Genomic DNA, 10,202 nt, shown 5'->3' with positions numbered 1-10,202 from the left:
TGGCGAGTGCAGTGGCAGTGGGTACAATAGTCTGTGAGAGCCTCTGAGGAACATAGAAGCCAGGTCAGGGGACCAGGGAAGATTTCTTAGAAGAGATGGCATATCAACTGAGCTTTAAAAAGATGAGTAAGAATCTTCTGGATGACTAACAAGGGGAGAGGAGGGCAGTCCAGGCAAAGGGAACAGCATGGGCAAAGGCCCAAAGATAGGAAGCAGCATGATGTGCACTAACCTGCCTAACTACGATTACTGTTCACCCGTCTTTCTATGAGATCATCCTAAGACACTTTAACACCAAAACCCAGATATGAGGAGTTTGTGGCCCTCCGACATGCTAAGGTGTTCAAACTCTTCAGAAAACTCATGAAAAGTTGGTCAGACATGACTGTCCATGAGCTTGTCCACACTAGCTTCCAGTGTCCCTGGCTTCCTTATCTAGACCATGATGTTCATGTGACTTGCTTCCTTTAGGCCTCCCTGGGGTTGGAGTCATTCTCACTCTCCTGGAGATTAGAGTCTCCCTCAGCCCTATGTGAGGAGATCTCCTTGTGGAGAGGAATTTTTCTAACTCCTGACACTAACCACCTCTCTCAAGGAGTAAAGAGGGCCTGCCCCATCTTGTCCTTAGATATTGCGATTCATCTCTACTTGGGTTTCATTCACACCTGTAATAATCTAGGACAAGTGGGCTGTGGAGTCTGGCAAGCCCAGTTTCAAAGCCTGGAACCCCCACGTCTTAACTGTGTGACCTCACAACCTATCCTCTCTAAACATCAGTTTTCTCATCAGTAAAATGGGTCTAATGCCTACCTTGGACAGTAGGGTGCTGGGCGTGGAGCCCAACACAGGGCTTGAACTCATGACCCTGAGATCAAGATCTGAGCTGAGATCAAGAGTCGGACACTTAACCAACTGAGCCACCCAGGTGCCCCTACCTAGGATAGTTTTCGTGGATGTTAGAATACATGTCAAGTACCTGGCACCTGGCCACCATTTACTGAACATCTACTACAATCAACATTAAAGGGAAAACAGCATAGTGGTTAAGAACATGAGCTGTAGGTCTAGACCAACCTCGATTTGGATTGCTGCTCAACTACTTACTAGCATTGTGACCTTGGTCAAGTTTTCTAATCTTTTTTAATCTTACGGTTTTTTGTCTGTTTTAATTTTTTTTTTAAGATTTTATTTATTTGACAGAGAGAGACACAGCGAGAGAGGGAAGAGAAGCAGGGGGAGTGGGAGAGGGAGAAGCAGGCTCCCCGCTGAGCAGAGAGCCTGATCCAGGGGCTGGATCCCAGGACCCTGGGATTATCATGACCTGAGCCGAAGGCAGATGCCTAACCGACTGAGCCACCCAGGCGCTCCAGTCTTAGTTTTTACATTTTCAAAATGAGGTTAATGCACCTACTTCAGAGTTGTTGTGTGTACATATTATAGCAGTGTATAATATGCTCCCACAGGCTCCAGGCCCCTCCCCAGCCTGCCCTCTTCAATGACCCCCTCCCCAGAAGATGTATCCTTTTTCTCAGTTCCCCCCGCTCTCTAGGGCTGACAAAGAGGACTGAGCTTCCCCTTCAGAGTCACAAGGACACTTTGTTATGGGACTTTCTAATGATAAACTGCTCTTGCATTTCTGGAATTAGACCCAACCCTTTCATGTTATATTAAGTCTTTTCTTACTCACCCTGGATTTGGTTTGCTAATAAATTGTTTAGGATTTTTGCATCTTTGGTCACTTACTGTATTTGTCTGGTTAGGGCTATAGTGGGCTCATGCAATAAATAAATGAATTTTCTAAAAATTGGTCCAATTCGTCTAAGTTATAAAATTAATTGTATTCTCTTATTTTTTGATTCCTGCTATATCTTTTACATTGCTCATATTAATTATTTGTGCCTTTTCTCTTTTTTCCTTGATTGGTCCCTCCAAAGATTTTTTTAGTGGTTTGTCTTAAAATTTTATCATACATATTTAATCTAAAGTCTAAAGTTAAACATTATCATAATCTCCCACCCAAACAAGACAAGGACTTCATAAAACACTGTCTCCCAATTTACATGTCATTGTTGTTCACTATCTTAGTACTTTCTTTTCTGAGGAAGTCATTAACATACACAAAGAATAGACATTAATAATATTATTTTATGCAGACAGTGCTTGTTTACATTTAAATACGTGTTTCCTATTTTATTTGCTCAGCTTCCTTCTTATACCTCAATCCTCCTTTTTTGAGATGATTTTCCATCTTCTTGAAATATATACTTTAGAAGATCCTTTAGTGCAAATCTCTTCACAGGCGACTGTCTCAAACTGTATTTATCTGTAAATGTGTAAATGCCTTTATTTTACTTTATTCTTCTTGAAAGATAGATTTGCTGAGCACTCAATTCTAAATTATGTTTTTTTCCCCCTCTAAACACTTAGAAGATATTATGGCACTGTCTTCTGGTTTCCATTACTGCTGTTGAGAGGTCCGTTGTTGTCTAATTTTTTTTTTTTTTTGGTAGGTGTCCTTTTTCCCTGGCTGCTTTGAAGATCCTTCTTTGATTACTGCTTGATTCTAAGAGCTTTTTGTTGCTGTTCTCTGTATGTTCCTTTTTTTATGAATGGAAAAAATTCCCCTATTGCTTTTTGTAGGAAATTATTAAAATAGAGAACGGTTATTGACTTTTGTACGTTGAACTTAAAAACCACCTTATGAATATATTCCTTCTAATGCATTTTTCTTATCAGAACCTTTTGGGCTTCCTGGGCATAAAATAATATCAGTAACAAATAGGTTTTTTATCTCTGCTTTTCCAGTGTTGTACCAGTTACCTCATTTTTTTGTCCCACCGTTCTTTTATAATTTCCAAGACAATATTGAGTATTATGGTAGTAGCAGGTAGTTCTGTTTTGTTCCTGATGATTTTGATCATCTGACAAATATTCATTGAGTATTTGCTGAGAGTCAGGCCGTGTTCTAGGGCCTGAGAATACCTAGGGGATGAATGTTCCTTTTTATAGCTTCCTGGTCTTGCTTTGTGAATGCATTATTTTTTCATGTCACTCTGAAGACATTAAACCCTCAGTCCTCAGTCCTAGTTTTTTGTTTCCAAATATGCCTATCTGGGTGTCAGTAGCAGTGGGAAGCTCTCACTGATGTCCGATTTGGCCAGAGGCACCATAGATACCAAAGACACGACATACTGTGCAGTCTTAGAGTTTGTATAAATAGTGGGGCTGATTGGGACCCCTGCGTGGCTCAGTCGGTTAAGCATCTGCCTTTGGCTCAGGTCATGATCCCAGGGTCCTGGGATCGAGTCCTGCATTGGGCTCCCTGCTCAGCGGGGAGCCTGCTTCTCCCTCTGCCTCTGCCTCCTGCTCCCCCTGCTTGTGCTCTTGCTCTCTCTGGCAAATAAAAAAAAAAAAAATCTTAAAAAAAAATAGTGGGGGTAGGAAGGTGGGAAGGGGCCCCTCTACAGAACTGTGCCACAGTTCTGTCCCTTGAGAGCATTAGTGGTGCAGTGGATTCTGGAGTCAGACTGCCTGGACTCCATTTCCAGATTTGTCATTTCATAGGTGGGCAAGTCACTTAACTTCTGTATTTTTCTGTCTCATCTGTAAAAATGGGGATAACAACAGTACTTATTTCATAGGGTGATTGAAGGCATTAAATGAGTTAATTTAGAATAGTGTCTGGCACATAGTAAGCACTCTATATGTGTTTGCTATTATTACCACTATTACTTTTGTGCTTGGAGGAACTGAAGGGAGAAGAGTTTCTGTGGTATAATGAGAAAAGCAGAGTGTACCCCCTCCTGTGTGTGTTCTCGCAATATCTTGGAGACAAAGGTCATTCACAAGAAACACAAAGTCAGAAATTTGAAGGAGTTATTTGGGCACCTTAGGGTGTGGGATATCCAGTTCATTAGGTGGAATGGGGTAGGATTCTTCAGTGGGAACACAGGAAGCAGTGTTTAAGGGTGGACCCCTCTTGAGAGGTGACCTGTGATGTCTATTTCCTCAGTGCAGGGCAATACCCAATGGGGGGAACAGTGACAGTGAGGGGTTAATTCGGGGCAAGGGATTTCCTAAGCATTTAATAATGCTTTTCTCTTCAGAACGAACCTGTCAGGTACTGAGAGGCTTTAAAGGGTGTGACAGCTCTTCAGGCCAGGAACCTGCGTCTGTTGAGGGGCAAGGCTGCTGCCAGGGGTGGATTCATGCTCTCAGAGGTAGGACTTACCACTTCACAACTGCCTTCAATCTCTGTTTTAAAGTTTCTTGGGCCCTCTCGGAGTTTGGGAAAAGTCTCAGCCTTAGTAACCATCCCAGACACAATCTGGACGGTATGGACAGGAGGAGGGGGTCATACTGAAGATAAGTACTTGGTGGCGAGGCAAATTTGAGGAAACCGTGTTAAAAGCAAAAGTTCAAGAGATGCAAAAAAAAAAATTTTTTTTTTTTTGAGAGAGAGAGCGAGCAGGGGGAGGGGCTGAGGGAGAGGGAGAGAGAGAATCTTGAAGGCTCCATGCCCCATGCAGAGCCCAACATGGGGCCCGATCCCACAACCCCAAGGTCATGACCTGAGCCGAAATCAAGAGTCGGATGCTCGACCGACTGAGCCACCCAGGCGCCCCAAGAGATGCAAAAATTTTAAACAAAATTTTACCAAATCAATTTGAACAATATATTAAAAAGACAAGATATCATGACCATGTGGGGTTTATCTCAGGATAAACAAACAGGGTTGGTTTAACGTTAGAAAAATCAATCAATACAATTCACCATGTCGATAAACCAAGAAAAGAAAAACCCATATGATCATTGCAATAAATGCAGAAAAGCATTTGACAAAATCCAATATCCATTTCTTTTTTTTTTTTTTTTTTTAAAGATTTTATTTATTTATTTGAGAGAGAGAATGAGAGACAGCACGAGAGGGAAGAGGGCAGAGGGAGAAGCAGACCCCCTGCTGAGCAGGGAGCCCGATGTGGGACTCGATCCCAGGACTCCAGGATCATGACCTGAGCCGAAGGCAGTCGCTTAACCAACTGAGCCACCCAGGCGCCCCCCAATATCCATTTCTGATTAAAAAAGAAAAGAACCACTTGGCAAGCTAGGACTAGAAAGGAACTTCCTCCACCTGATATAGGGCATCTAAAAATCCCCACAGCTAATATTGTATGTAGCGGGAAAAGGCTGAATGTTTTTCCTCCAAGATCAGAAATAAGACAGGGATGTCCATTCTTACTACTTCCATTCAACATTGTACTGCAGCTTCTCACCAGTGCAATGAGGCAAGCAAAAGAAATTAAAGGTACCCAGATTGAAATGGAGGAAGTAAAACTGTGTTTGAAGATGAAATGATCATCTGTGTAGAAAATCCAATTGTATCTACCAAACAACAAAAAACCCTACTAGAACTAGTAAGTGAATCCAGCAAGTTGCAAGATACAAGATCAATATACACAAGACAATTGTGTATACCAATTGTAAATAGCAATGGACAATTGGACATAGAAATTTTTTAAATTCCAGTTGTAATAATATCTAAAAATGTGAATTAGGAATAAGTTCGACAAAAGATATGAAAGACCTGTACACTTGTATTGCTAAGTGAAAGAAGAACAAAACAAATGGAAAGATATACCTTGTTCATGCGTTGGAAAACTCAGTATTGTTAATATGTCGATTCTTCCTAAACTGATCTATAGATTCAACATAATACCTGTAAAAATCTCAGCAGGCTTTTTTGCGGAACTTGACAAGCTGATCCTAAAATTCATATGGAAATACAAAGGCACTACAGTGCCTGATACAGAATACAGAAGCCTTGGTTAGGGTCCAGCCTTCCCATGGGATCAGGATGATCAATGGAGCCCACATAGAAAGGAAGAATGGTGGAGGGGACTCCGCAAACAGGTCCATAAAGGATATGAACAAGCAATTTCCTGAAGGTGAAAACCCAAAAAGCTAACAGGCATAAGAAAAGATGCTCAAATGCGTTAGTTATCAGAGAAATACAAAATAAAGCTACAATGAGATTTCATTTTAGATCTCATAGGTAGGCAACATTTTAAAAAGTTGAATCGTGCCAAATCCTGTGGCGAGAATGCAGGGGCATAGGGACCCTCATGTACTTCTAGTGGTAGTGGAGACTTTGGCAGCCGTCCCAATGTGCTGAAAGCGCAGTACATAGTCACATTCATTACCCTGTGGGCTCTCTGAAGAAATTCTCATACAGATCCATAAAGGGTAATGTAGGAGAATGTTCTTTATGGTGTGGTTTGCAACAGTAGGGAGTTGGAGGCATTCTGGGTGTCCATCACCAGGGGACTGCACAGGGAAATAGCAAAGGATGCACTCCATAGTCAGCCTGTCCTCAGTGGGATCAGGGAGTTAGATATGCACAGAGCAACACTGATGATCTTCAGCACATAGCACTGGGCAAAAAAAATAAACCACATAACAAAACGCTATTCACGGGGTGCCTGTCTGGCTCAGTCAGGGGAGCATGTGACTCTTGATCTTGGGGTATAGTGAGTTGGAGCCCCATATTGGGTGTAGCAGTTGTTTAAAAAAAAAGTCTTTAAAAACAAAACAAAAAACACCCAAAACACTATTCACATAAGTTACAAATGCATGCACATACATACCAAATACACATCTTACAAGAACTCACACAAACAAAAGGATAGAAGTTAAACACATTCAAAGAGATGTCTGTGTGGCAGGGTTTGGAAAGGAATGTTTTTCCAAAGAAGGCATACGGATGGCCAACAGACACATGAAAGGATGCTCAACATCACTGATTATCAGGGAAATGCAAATCAAAACAACAGTGAGATACCACCTTAAACCTGTCGGAATGGCTAGAATCCTTTGATTCTATCTCTTTAGATAAGAAATAAGAAGTGCTGATGAGGTTTTGGAGAAAAAGGAACCTCCATGCACTGTTGGTGGAATGCAAATTGCTGCAGCCACTGTAGAAAAGAGTATGGAGGTTCCTCAAAAAATTAAAAATTGGGGTGCTTGGGTGCCTCAGTTGGTTGATCATCCAACTCTTGATTTCAGCTCAGGTCATCATCTCAGGGTCACAAGATCGAGCCCCGTGTGAGCTCCGTGCTCAGCTCGGAGTCTGCTTGAGATTCTCTCTCCCTCTCCCTCTTGCACTCACTCACTCTCTCTCTCTCTCTCCAAAATAAATAAATAAGTCTTTTTTTTTTAATTAAAAATAGAGGTGCCATATGATCCAGTAATTCCACTACTGGGTATTTACCTAAGGAAAATGAAAACACTAATTAAAAAGATATATGCATTTCTATATTTATTGTAGCACTATTTACAATAGTCAAGATATGGAAGTGACCAAAGTGTCCATTAATAGATGAGTGGATGAAGAAGTAGTATATATATATAATGGAATATTATTCAGCCATATAAAAGAATAAGATCTTGCCATTTGTAACAACATAGATGGACCTAGAGGATATAGTATTAAGTGAAATAAGTTGGACAGAAAGACAAATACCATATGATTTCACTCATATATGGAATTTTTTAAAAATATTTTATTTATTTATTTGACAGAGAGAGACACAGCGAGAGAGGGAACACAAGCAGGGGGAGTGGGAGAGGGAGAAGCAGGCTTCCCGCGGAGCAGGGAGCCCAATGCGGGGCTCGATCCCAGGACCCTGGGATCATGACCTGAGCCAAAGGCAGATGCTTAACGACTGAGCCACCCAGGCGCCCCTCATATATGGAATTTAAGAAACAAAACAACAAAGAAAAAAGAGACAAACAAAAAAAACAGACTTAAATTCAGAGAACAGGTGGTTGTCAGAGGGGAGGTGGGTGGGGGGGATGGGCAAAATGGGTGAAGGGGATTAAGAAGTACAGACTTCTGGTTACAAAAGAAAGAAGTTACAGGGATGATCAAAGTACAGCATAGGGAATATAGTCAGTAAGATTGTGAAAATGTTGTTTGGTGACAGATGACTACACTTATCATGGTGAGCACTGAGCAATATATAGAATTATTGAATCATTATGTTGTATACCTGAAACTAACATAACCCTGTATGTTAATTATATGTTAATTTTAAAAGTAGAGAATTCAGAGGAGCCTAGGTGGCTCAGTCGGTTAAGCGTCTGACTCTTGGTTTCAGCTCTGGTCATGATTTCAGGGTCTGGAGATAGAGCCCCATGACCACGTTGGGCTCTGCACTCAGTGGGGAGTCTGCTTCCCCTCTCCTTCTCCCTCTGCCTCTTCCCCCACTAGCGTACTCTCTCTCCCTCTCTTTCTAAAATAAATAAATCGATCTTAAAAAAAAAAAAAGGTAGAGAATTCAGAGGGGCCCACTCCCCATCAAACCATATCGTTACCAGACAACTAATTTCTGGTTCACACAACAGCCCACTGGTGCCCTAACTGTTGAGCTATGGGTCTGTTTCCCTGGACTCATTCATGACCTTACCCACTGACTTCCCCAGAAGTGTCTTTCATAAACTCTTGTAAAGCTGAAGCCAGACTATGACCAAGAGACTGTCCAGCTTATGCACTCCTGGGCATCTTCACCTAATAGTAACTTCAGTGACCAGCTAGGTGTGTGCTGGCCACTCAAGTTTTCAAAACAAAATGATACATTGTTTAGGGACACATACATGGGAGGTAAAATTTTCAAGAAAAGCAAGAGAATGATAATGTAAAGCTCAGGATAATGGTTTCCTCTGGGGCAGAGGAAGGGGATATGTGAAGGAAAACATGGGAGGCTTCTAAAATACTCTAATGTTCTAGCTCTTAACCTGGTTGGTAGATATATAAGTGCTTTATTATTTTTCCTTAAACTGTAAAAATAAGTTTCAGAAAATTTTCTGTATGTTGAATGCATTTAAAGTTTTAAAAGAAACCCAGTTTTCTTGTTTTTTTAAAGATTTTATTTATTTAGGGCGCCTGGGTGGCTCAGCTGGTTAAGCAACTGCCTTCGGCTCAGGTCATGATCCTGGAGTCCCGGGATCGAGTCCCACATCGGGCTCCCTGCTCAGCGGGGAGTCTGCTTCTCCCTCTGACCCTCCCCCCTCTCGTGCTCGCTCTCTCTCTCTCAAATTAAAAAAAAAAAATCTTAAAAAAAAAGATTTTATTTATTTATTTGACAGAGAGAGACAGACAGCAAGAGCGGGAACACAAGCAGGGGCAGAGGGAGAGGGAGAAGCAGACTCTCTACTGAGCAGGGAGCCCGACACAGGACTCGATCCCAGGACCCTGGGATCATGACCTGAGCCGAAGGCAGACGCTTAACGACTGAGCCACCCAGGCGCCCCAAGAAACACAGTTTTCAAACTTAGCAACATTTACACCTGATGGAACACATAGAATCAAAGAAAACCACAATAAACATGTTAGAATGTCTTTCTGTGGAGGGAGGGGTTGGAAATGGGAGTGGAGAATGAAGAGAAAATGGAATGCTTGAATCAGGAAAGAAAAAGATATACATTCTACTGATCAAAGATAATAATGTGATATGACCAGTGGAGTGCAGTTTTCTCTACCTTCTGCACCTCAATATGGAATGTGATGAAAGCTGGGCCTTATTAAATCTGGTCCAGGGGCGCCTGGTGGCTCAGTCGGTTAAGCATCTGTCCCGGGATCCTGGGATCAAGCCCCGCGTCAGGCTCTCTGCTCAGCTGGGAGATCGCTTCTCCCTCTCCCTCTGCCTCTCCCGCTACTCATGCTCTCTCTCTCCCTCTCAAATAAATAAATAAATAAAATCTTTTAAAAAAAATCTGGTCCAAAACCAATAGGTACAAAGTCAAATCACATGAATATCCAAAAGATTATTATAATCAAGTAAGTGGTGGCTACAGAAAGGTTTTCAAGGTGGAGGATTTTGAAGTCCCCTCTGAGTGGTCATTTCTCTGAGGTTTCATCTGGGAACTGCCACCCAGTGTTCCTGAAGAAGTCCAAATGCAGCCCTTGGCTCATCAGCTCGTTTTACAGTAAAACTCAAAAACCAGCAGAGAAAGCAGGGAACTAGACACTTGTCCCTACAAGAGGAAAAGACCATACCCTCATACCTTAGAAGTACAGTCCCGTGTTGGGCCATGTCTTGGAAATTGCCTCCGTAGTTTATTTTTTTAAGATATTCATTTATTTATTTATTATTTAGAGAGTGCATGCGAACAGGGGGAGGGGCAGAGGGAGAGAGAGAATCTCA

Source organism: Halichoerus grypus, chromosome X (genome assembly GCF_964656455.1).
Source record: "Halichoerus grypus chromosome X, mHalGry1.hap1.1, whole genome shotgun sequence".
NCBI lineage: Eukaryota > Metazoa > Chordata > Mammalia > Carnivora > Phocidae > Halichoerus > Halichoerus grypus.
The sequence above is the reverse complement of the archived record's forward strand: the minus strand, read 5'-3'. Positions refer to the sequence as shown.